General features: G+C 35.0%; 1 pseudogene across 1 annotated transcript; it reads right to left on the reverse strand.

The window, feature by feature from the left end:
• Nucleotides 1-5,983: 5,983 nt before the first annotated feature.
• Nucleotides 5,984-9,992, reverse strand: LOC143570992 (putative protein phosphatase 2C 12; annotated as a pseudogene). The gene is made up of 8 exons (XR_013142032.1): nt 9,792-9,992; nt 9,370-9,541; nt 7,265-7,418; nt 7,120-7,183; nt 6,912-7,019; nt 6,704-6,829; nt 6,379-6,614; nt 5,984-6,277 (listed from the first exon to the last, which is right to left on the reverse strand). The product of XR_013142032.1 is annotated as a putative protein phosphatase 2C 12 (transcript).
• Nucleotides 9,993-10,294: the final 302 nt, after the last annotated feature.

Genomic DNA, 10,294 nt, shown 5'->3' on the forward strand with positions numbered 1-10,294 from the left:
CGTCAAATTCGATTTGAATTTGTTTTTTTACCCGAACCGTTTGTAATCGGATCCGTATTTGATTAATGAAATCTTGTATTTATTGAGTATTTTACTTGCGTTTTTATTTGTTAATATTTGTTGATGTTAGTGATGCAACCTCAAAGTTAAAAATCTCGTTAAATCAAGTTTTATGCTCGAAATGCGCTTAACCTTAAGTCCAGGGACTAGCATGTAAGTTTTCCAAAGACCCCCCCCCCCAATGCTAGCCGCGCCACGTGATGAGCATGGCCAAGCTCGTCGCGTGACGCGGCGTGGCCTTGTTTAACTTCTGTTGACTGTCTCATCGCGTAACGCAGCGAGGACTACCTAGCTTGTTGCGCGACGCGACGAGCAAACTGTGCGGCATTTCCTTGCGGGTCAAACACCATGAACTCCTCCTCTCCGATTTTCAGCCTTTTGACTTGTTTTTGAAAGTCTTGGATGAACCTTGACTTGTATCTGGATGTTAATTAGCATCTCTTTTCATCATTTGAGTCAAACTCTTTAATATTGGTGATTAATATTGCTTAAGACTAGCATTATGACTAGCTCATGCATTTACACACTCTAACATTGTTATTAACTAAATTCTTCCTATATAAACTCCTCTAAGCTTCTAAAAATTGTTTACCACAACATTCTACTCTCTCTATTATGTTCTTGCTAAAGTTCAAGTTTGACCAAGAAAGTCAATCCGATCAAATTCTTCTTTCTTTCTTGTTAGTCCATCCTCGAGTAAAGTTATTATTTTTTTTATACAACATACCAAGTGATCATCATTGCATTGTCACCTTAAATTTGACAACCATGGTTATGTTTCATTTTCGCTTTTCGGCTCGTCTAATGTCGGTTGTATAAAATTTATGTTAAAAACTAACTTTTACAAAACTAATAAACCAAACTAAACCTCTTCAAACATTACTTCATTATGTCATTTCAAACATGTTAAGCATAAACCCGACTCAAAACCGGGTTCATGTTCGACCAAAAACGAATCATTCGTTTAACTTGTTTTCTTAAATAATTTTCGGTTCGGAAACAAACCGAACTCATTAAAAATTAACTAATAAATATTATAACCTATATTTCTCCTAAAACTAAAACAAATTAGTTAAAAATCAAGTAACTAATTTCTTTTCATTTATCTTTAAAAAAATAGAATAAAATTATTTTTAAACTTTTCGTTTGAGAACTTATAAACCGAACATGACAACCAACTTTTCTTATTTTTGTCCTCAACCTCATTTTAAACCTAGTTACTTACTTATCTAGGATCGCTAATTGAACCAAACCTAGTCGGGTCACTCGTTTAAGACTTCGCTTATTTTCTCTTTTTCCCGCTACTTAAAGGGTGAGTTTCTCACACCTCATTTTTACTCTTTTAAACGTTTAGGGGTAGCATATATATCCTATCAAAGCATTTAGTTTTATTTAGCCTCATTGCTTCAAACTACAATTCACATCATGGACTTGTGTTAAACTTGCTTGTATGAATTATGCCTCATGTTTGATTTGTGTTTATTATTGTTTCTTTCATAGACGCGGTAGCCTCAATAAGTATGATCATACGTTCCCCTTACTATTCAGACTTTATGTCAAATAGAAAAGGTCCTCATCGATATTTTTTACATATTTCATTACTTGTTTGATATGTATTTTCATGGAATTATATGGTTTTTGCCTCATATTATATTATATAACAAACTAGTTTGAGGCCCGTGTATTAAACGAGTAATTGATGAAAAATTTAAACTTTAACCATTAAGTGAAATACAGTCAACAAAATGATCATATATTGTTAATACAATTACAATTTGCATTAAAATTACAGAAATTACAACTAAGATTTACACAAATATGTTACAAATACATAAAACTTCCTTGTACACTACATTTATGAGTGTATTGGTAGGTATACATCGTTTATCAAAAATCAAAATCTTTAGTTCATCTCCGCTTATAACTCTTGAAAATGTAACATATAGGTCTGCTTATAACTCTTGATATAGTCACGTATGGTTGTCCGTGTGACAGATAAGGTTCTTCAAGTACAACCCTAGATAAATGATAATATATCCATAAAACTAACAAAAAAAATATTTATACACATAAAATATCATACCTGTCTAATCCATTAATAATATGATATCATTGGAGATCATCTGCTCATGTTTATCCAAAAAAACATAATTATCCCAAAAACCATATTACCTGAACTTTGATGATATAATCATTCATAAAATCTTTAGAATTTGAAATTGATTCATTATGATAAATTTGTTTTCATTAAAATTCTGTGTATGACAAATTTTTAATTGATTTTATATTTTACAATTAACAATTGAAAAATTACACATTTTTTTAGTTCAAATGCATATGAGAAAATTTTTAAATTCAAATTTGAAACCTATCTTATATAAAAAAAACCATGCACCGCACTCAAATAGCAGTTTAAAAACAATTTACTTGACAATGATGCACATTTATTTTCTTTAATTTCCTTTTTTCTTATTTCACTATTAATATTAATGAATGAATCGATTACGATTTACATTTTATAAAAATAAACTTGAATTCATATATTGAAATAGCTTAAAAGATAAGAACCATATATTGAAATGGGTTGGAAAAAAAATGAGAAAGGCTATGAGATTGGCAAATGACAAAAATGGTAGTCTTTTATTAGAGTAGATAGATTGTGAGAAATTCACCAACTACTTTAGTTAATCTTTATTTTATATATATGCTACAAATATGAATGTGTGATGAAATTATCAAAATCGAAGACACTAGATTGCCTTAGGTTATTTCAAATAAATTGATGTAATAGTTAGTTTGCTTTATTATGATGTTATTTTTATTCGAACTTGTGTACTTGGAAATTTAATATGGTAATGATAATATTGTCAACTTAATAAACACTTGTAATCCGGTCATTCTAGAGAACAAACTTCAAACTCTTATCAATATTATTATCAATTCAATCAGGGTTCCAACAGTTGTCATTTGGGTAATAGAATTAGGCTGCTTTGTAAATAAGTCGGCTACACTGTTAATTATGATATTTATAGTCACATAATCTAGTAACTTAATATAAAATGTTTTATTATAGTTTTAACTTTTAAATATACATCTTTTTTTATGCATAACAAAGACGGTTTTATTACTATAAACCGGGATACTTATTCCACAAAAACCAACCTTAAACATACTTTTCTTGATCAGCCGGAACACCATAGTTGATCAACGTCAGTGACCACGGACTCAAACCAACCGAGTGAACAAAATGGCGATGGACCGCATGCATTATCTAAGGGACACTGTCGTTGACAGGTGGCGCAAAATGGATGGATGCAATAAAATGTATAATTGGAAAACAGTAGGGCACTGTATAATTGGATCTTGATTCTTGAAGGTCTAAAGATGAAATGTACACAACAGAAAAGGCAAAACAACAGTTGTCTAGTTTGACTGGTAACTAATTATTCTACACTACATGAAAGGAAGGGTACGGAATAGTGGTACTTTATGCTGGGTGGGCGCGGGCGCTTGCTTATCTGGTCACACGGATCCTCCTTCACACAAAAGGGATATATTACTTCGTAGAGTATATATAGCATTTTATAAAAATGACATACTTTAAATTTTATTAAGTGTTAGAGACTAGGTTATAATATATCTTATATATAAATTAATTAAGAAGGTCAGAAGGATACTAAATAGAAAGAAAAAAAAATGAATGAATAGAATATACAGGGACATAGCAGCAAGGAATCTCAAATTTTGACAATTAAAAAAAAACACAAATCAAATCAGCATCCTATGTAATCAAATCTTACGAGTACAATTAATGAATGAATCTGTCGTCTCTCTTTCTGAGTCAAATGAATGAACTATGTCTTAATCATTAGCATGGAACCTACAAGAGATTATTGACTCATCAAAACCTATAGAAATTACATTTACTAATATAATTTCTAAAGCCAGTCCTCAAAACATTTTATAGGGTCTACTAGTATTTCTCTACTGAATGACGAAAAATATATAAGATCGTAATCAGGACTATTTTAGTAATAGTATACCGAAATCTATATACAAAGAATGGAGCGATGAGTTAAGTAATATTTATCAACCGACTAAATCAAACCGAAAACTATACCTTTTAGGGCTTTTACGAATAACATGGATGAACAATTTTACCATCTTCAATGTCAAGAAAAACAACATAAAATAATAAAATATATATAAGTCAATCCTTTAAGCAAGAAAAAAAACAAAAATGACAACAAAAATCCTACATAAACAAATGATATTACAGTGTATTATATATAAACATGGAAGACAAGGGTATATCATATGGCAAAAGATTGTTATACAAAAAAATTAATAAATAAAAATTAATACAACATATGGCAAAAGAGCTACATTACACATAAAAAGTAATACAACATATTAATTAGTGAGTTTGCTATAACAAACGATTCTAGTAATTCTTGTATGTCTTTTTGATGTATACATACCCCTTATAAAATATTTAACTAGTTCAAAATACAGGTCAAATGTTATTCCAAGATACCTATAGATTTATGAAATATACCTCTTATTTGCAGGATCACACGCATAGCATCAAGGATCTACAGTAGCTCCATTGTTGATCAAGTACCAACTTTATGGCCAAACACCACATGAAAATGACAGCAAGATCCAAAGTAGATAGGTGACTCGATCTTAGAACGACCCTCTTGCCTTTAGAATTTCATTGACAAGTTAACAACAAAGCTACATATGCATAAGGAAGATATGGCAACGCAAAGGCATAAAGCGCGAAGTGGCCCGTTATCTCTTAAACAAACATCAATGAATTTTCAAACGAAGCAAATTATCTAAATCAGCATACTCAAAGCAAGCTATGGATAGCAAAACTTACTAGTCGATCATGTGGCTTGAGTATTTATATAAGCACAGGTTTTTAATCAAGTTTTATAGAAATAAATGAGACAAACAAAGATATGAAATCTTCTCTCAAAAGAAATACTTTTGAGGTTATAAATACGTCTAAAGAAATTAGTCTATGCAAAAAGGGTAAGAGACAAAGCACAAGCAAATTGTGCAATTAGTTCGTCTCTTCTTTGGGTCATGCTAAATAGGGTAGTAAACGAGCCGAGCTGCTCGCAAGCTACTCAAGCTCGGATCGATAACAAGCTCAAAAACAAGCCAACTTTTCCAAGCTCAAGCCGAGCCAAACCCATGCCTCAAATAAAACCCGATTAGTATCTAGCCCAAGTTCGAGCCTTCATGGGAAGCTCGTTTAGGCTCATTGATCCTTAACGAGCCTTGTATATTTTTAAGTTTTACATGTTTTAGACTTTGATGTATTAATTTCGCACTGCACAGCTGAGTTCGAGACAAGCTTTGAATTGTTTAAGGTACTACATAAGCTTGAGCCAAGCTTAGGCTCATTAAGCTCAAAATGTATAAAAATATTTAAAAACGTATATAAATTAATTAATAAATAATAAACAAGTAAGGGCCCAAGCCAAGCTTTAGAAAAAAGAGCTCGAGCTCGAGCTCAAGCTCACATAAATCAAAACAGGCTATCGAGCTCAAGCTAACATAAGTCAAAACAGGCTATCAAGCTCAATCAACTCGGCTCATTTACACCCTTAATGATAAAGCCATATCAATCATTCTAGATTTCTCAAGACTTAATCTATGTAAATATGGCCTTGGAAACAAACTTATAACTTCAAAACAAACTTTCTTTATATAACTGTGCAATAGAGATGAGCATGGAGTACAAACAAGTAACCTCCAATTCTATGCAATGGGTCCTTACTCTTTATGTAACTTCATCATGCCCAACACATTTTTAAGCAAAGGAGGCAGGCTTCCTTGTTATATGTATATGGAACTAGGGAAAGGCTTTAACTAGAAAGAATTACAAAAGAATTATTGATCAAAGGTTGAGCAATTTTACATAATAACTTAACTCAAAATCACCCTTTTCGGTCTTCATATCCATACTCGGTTTAGCATGTAAATAATCGATGAGGCACCTTAAGGTCTTTTGCCTTCCATTGCCTCTCTTTTCTCATGGCAACTTAGGCAAAGAAAAGGCCCGTCCCAAGGCCTTGGTTTAACCGAATTACCCGGCCCTGCAAGTATTGAAATTCCCTCACCAGGTTTCATTTCCTTTTGACACACCTCACAAGTGAACAATTTGAATAAGTTAGACAGCGGGTATTTGGTAAGTAACCTGCAACCGAATCATACATATCAGCTGTTAACAAAACATAACTTGACCTGTAGACTTGTTAATGGGTCGGAATTGACCCGTTAACAAATTTAAGTACAAACCTTTCTGAAAGCAAAGCTGATCCTTCTTCTACCAACTCTTCCACCACATCTGGTTGTAGATACGCTGCATCAACTTGAGGGGGTGAGCCTGAACTCTTTCTCCTAAACATGGACTTTAATACCCCTTTACCGGTCTTCTTTGCATGTGGGGCATTAGGGTTTGTCTTTTCCGGAGGGAGAATATCAACAACAATGCAGGTTGTATCATCCCTTAATCCTTTAGATTGCACTGCTTCCTATTAACAAGAATAAGAAGCAGATGTTTAGAGGCGGTCAGACTGTAAATAAAGTAACAAACAATATATGTATAATTGTATATTTATACTTTAACAATTTGTGCAGCTGCTGTATCAGGTGGCAGTCCACGACAACAAACTAGAGCCGCTTCTGCGGACATGGCATCCCATACACCATCGCTTGCAATTATCATCCTTCCACCAGCAGAGGACAGCTGGCAGTTTACAAGTTAAAAAGTCTCAAAATATTAGTCGCCCCCAATATAACATCATTATAGTGCAATATCATATACTGACCTTCACTTGCTTAACATATGGAACAGGAACAATGAACTCTCCAACATCCACATCTCCAATCGATCGCGAGAGGCACAAGCCACCAGGCCAACATCTCAAAGGACCAATCTACCAAAAAAAATTATGTCCTAATAATAAGCAACGCTTCTATACATACATACATATTATATATACATATATATATATATATATGCATACACACACATACCTGGTTGCCACCACCAGCATTAAGCCGAGCAACCTCACCGCCACTTGCAGTGACACGCTCCCTCCTACCAAATAACAAAACAAGATATTACAGTTTAGCAATTTAACACAAAAGAAAAGCATCATAAAGAGATATGCTAGCTTACTCTTCTTCACTGCAGTCAAGCCTGTGATCTGCTGATAGGTAATATAAGCCACCATCTGCAGACTCGAGTATGCAACGGGAATCACCAACAGAAGCTACTGTTATAACTGATCCTTCAATAATTACAAAGGTGACGGTTGTTCCTGAAGATTGAACTGAAACGTAACAATGCATCAGTACCAGGTTTTTATAACTGGGGCGTGTTCACACATACGAACACAAGTACATTCACAGGTTTTAGAACAGTAAAATGAAAAAACTAGTAAGTCAGATGTTAAAAGAGAGTCATGCTACAATCATAAGTACACCGAGTTTAATTCATAACTGTTACATGGTGTGACAGAAGTAGGCACACAGCTGATAATAAGAACCTCAAGTGGTACTGCGGTGGTCATGAGTCTCATGACTAGCAAAGTGTGGTATGCCACTTTTAAATGAAAATTTCTTTAATATATTTTGGCAAGCTTTTTGTTATTACTTCTTTGTCAACTAATAGTCAAATATGTATTAGTGCTTTATCAATACAACAAATTTAACAAGGTAATTATTAGTTTCCGTGTTTACAAACTTTTCAATGTGGAAACTTTCGCCTTTTCGCGTACCCAATATGTCGCACTAATGTTTACACGATCTCAGATATCAAAAGCTTTAGGTAGCGTTTGGTATGCATGAATGAGAGGCGGAACGGAATAGACCATTGAGATGGAATGAAAAAAAATGTGTTTGGTTGGTCAATGGAATGGAATCACTCATTACCATGGTCATTCCATTCCCCCTAAAACACCCCAAATTCACTCCATCCACCCCCCTTGTTTTTTTTTCATTCCATCCCACTTTCACACTATGTCACCTCCACCACCCTCCCACCACCATTACCCATTGCCCTCTCGCCACCCACCACCACCACCTCCGTCGCCCGCCACCACCCACCACCGCCTCCGCCACCGGCCACCACCACCCTCCTCCTCTGCCGCCCGTCACCACCACCACCCACCTCCGCCGCCACCACCCACCAGCGCCGCTCACCACTGCCACCACCATCGCTCCCGCCATCACCACCACCGCCCATCACCTGCCGTTTACCAACGTCATCGCCACCACCACCCACTATTAGCACCACCTGCCACCACCAACAATCGCTCCCCGGCTCCCGCCCATCGCCACCGCCGCCCACCACCACCACCATTACTACTCGCCGCCCACCACCACCATCCCACCGCCACTCACTACCATTTTTATTTTATTCCAACTTTTTCTAGCTTATCAGAAAATAAAGACTAATAATTCATTTCATTCCCACATGGTAACCAAACATGTCGACGGAATTACCACATCCATTCCATTACCTCGTACATTCCATTCCATCGCCCATTCTATTACACCATACCAAACAGACCCTTAGATTTATGTATTATAATGCTCATTTATAACCCAAGACAAAGGAATCAACCACTCAAAATATAAATGAGAAAATAGAGGTATCAAAGATTTGATTTTGGACACATGGAGTCATGGACATGTGAGTATACAATCATAAAAGTGAAGAGTATTACACATGTTTACATAAAAAGAGTCAGATTTTTGCATGTACATACCTTAGTACAAGAAAGTCGAAGGCCTAAACTTTTAAAATAGGGATTAAAACACCAAGTCACCAATATAAAAGGCACAGAGAAATGCGTTTAGATTATCACAAAACCGCATGCCAAAAAAGTCATAAGGGCAATTAATATCCCAGACAGACATGTCATAACTAGTAACTACCCGTGAAGGTTACTAAACTTCCATACAAGACAGATGATACTATATCAGTCTCAAAGACGGTGTAAAGATCATTCCCTTATTCCCTATATAGAACATTAAGACCAATGTCCCAATAAGGCAACCTCACTATAAATCTACAATCATGCAGATAACCATCTACTCTAAGCTTATAAGTTACTAGAACACATACTTAAAGCTTCTTAGGGTAAATGCATTCAAGACAAAATCACAGGACATCAAAAACAAAATTTCCTAATTAAAACAGATATGGACCCTACTTTTGCAAGATTTAAAATCTCTATATGCAATGACACAGTGACATTAGAGAAAGAAAGAAAATACCTTGTTCCTGGAAATCTTTATCTGTTGTCACAAATCCCGCCACCAAAGCCCTGGGCAACACAGTGACCCATTCATCTCGGTTAAGATCTTTAGGAATAGCTCCCAAGACATTGTTTAGAAGATTCTCCTTAGCATATATAGCTGCTGCAGACCCATTATGCCCATCAAATATCTGCAAACAAAGCTTGGTAAGAGAACAGAATTGAAGATCAATCATCTCGATACATCCTTTCAGAACCTTATTTTTCCATTTCTTTTCAATAAGCTTGTTATCCATCGTTTTTGTCTTGGCAGATGAGTATATTTTAACTTGAATAAGAGATCATAAACTAATTCCCCTAAATTGAATATTAAAGATTTAAAAGTAGCATGTAGTTACGGATATTCAAACATTGAAAGCCAGAACGGGTGAGATAATATACCCCGAAAACAGAATACGTAGTCACACCATCCCCTAGCACGCGTTGGCATTCCGTTTTAATCAACGCGAAATCCTCCCCTTTCTTCGACTAGCTAGCTTGATCACTAGTAATCTCCGGTCTCTCAGCCTTCTCACTGGCCAATTCACGCTTCAACAACACAGATAACGGGATGGTGTGATGCTCACCCTTAACGGCGGCCATTTCCTTCAATAATCCAGATCCACCTCCTTTAATTCAACCCCTAATAATAAAACTTAAATCTTCTCCGGATCCACCTCCACATACTCCATCACTCCAGATTCAATATATTCCTAAATACCACAAACAACAACATTCTCAAATTATCACACTGGTATTAAAAAAAAATTAAAGAAAATCAAGCATTAAAAACAACAGCATCATGAAAATTTATCACACTATTATAAAAATAAATAAATAAAATAATAAAAAAAAACCTAAAACAAACATGAAAATCAAGCATCAAAAACAGGATCATGAAAATT

This window comes from Bidens hawaiensis, unplaced genomic scaffold, assembly GCF_021521415.1.
Source record: "Bidens hawaiensis isolate Kalapana, Puna unplaced genomic scaffold, B.hawaiensis_p1.1 tig00025180_1, whole genome shotgun sequence".
Lineage (NCBI taxonomy): Eukaryota > Viridiplantae > Streptophyta > Magnoliopsida > Asterales > Asteraceae > Bidens > Bidens hawaiensis.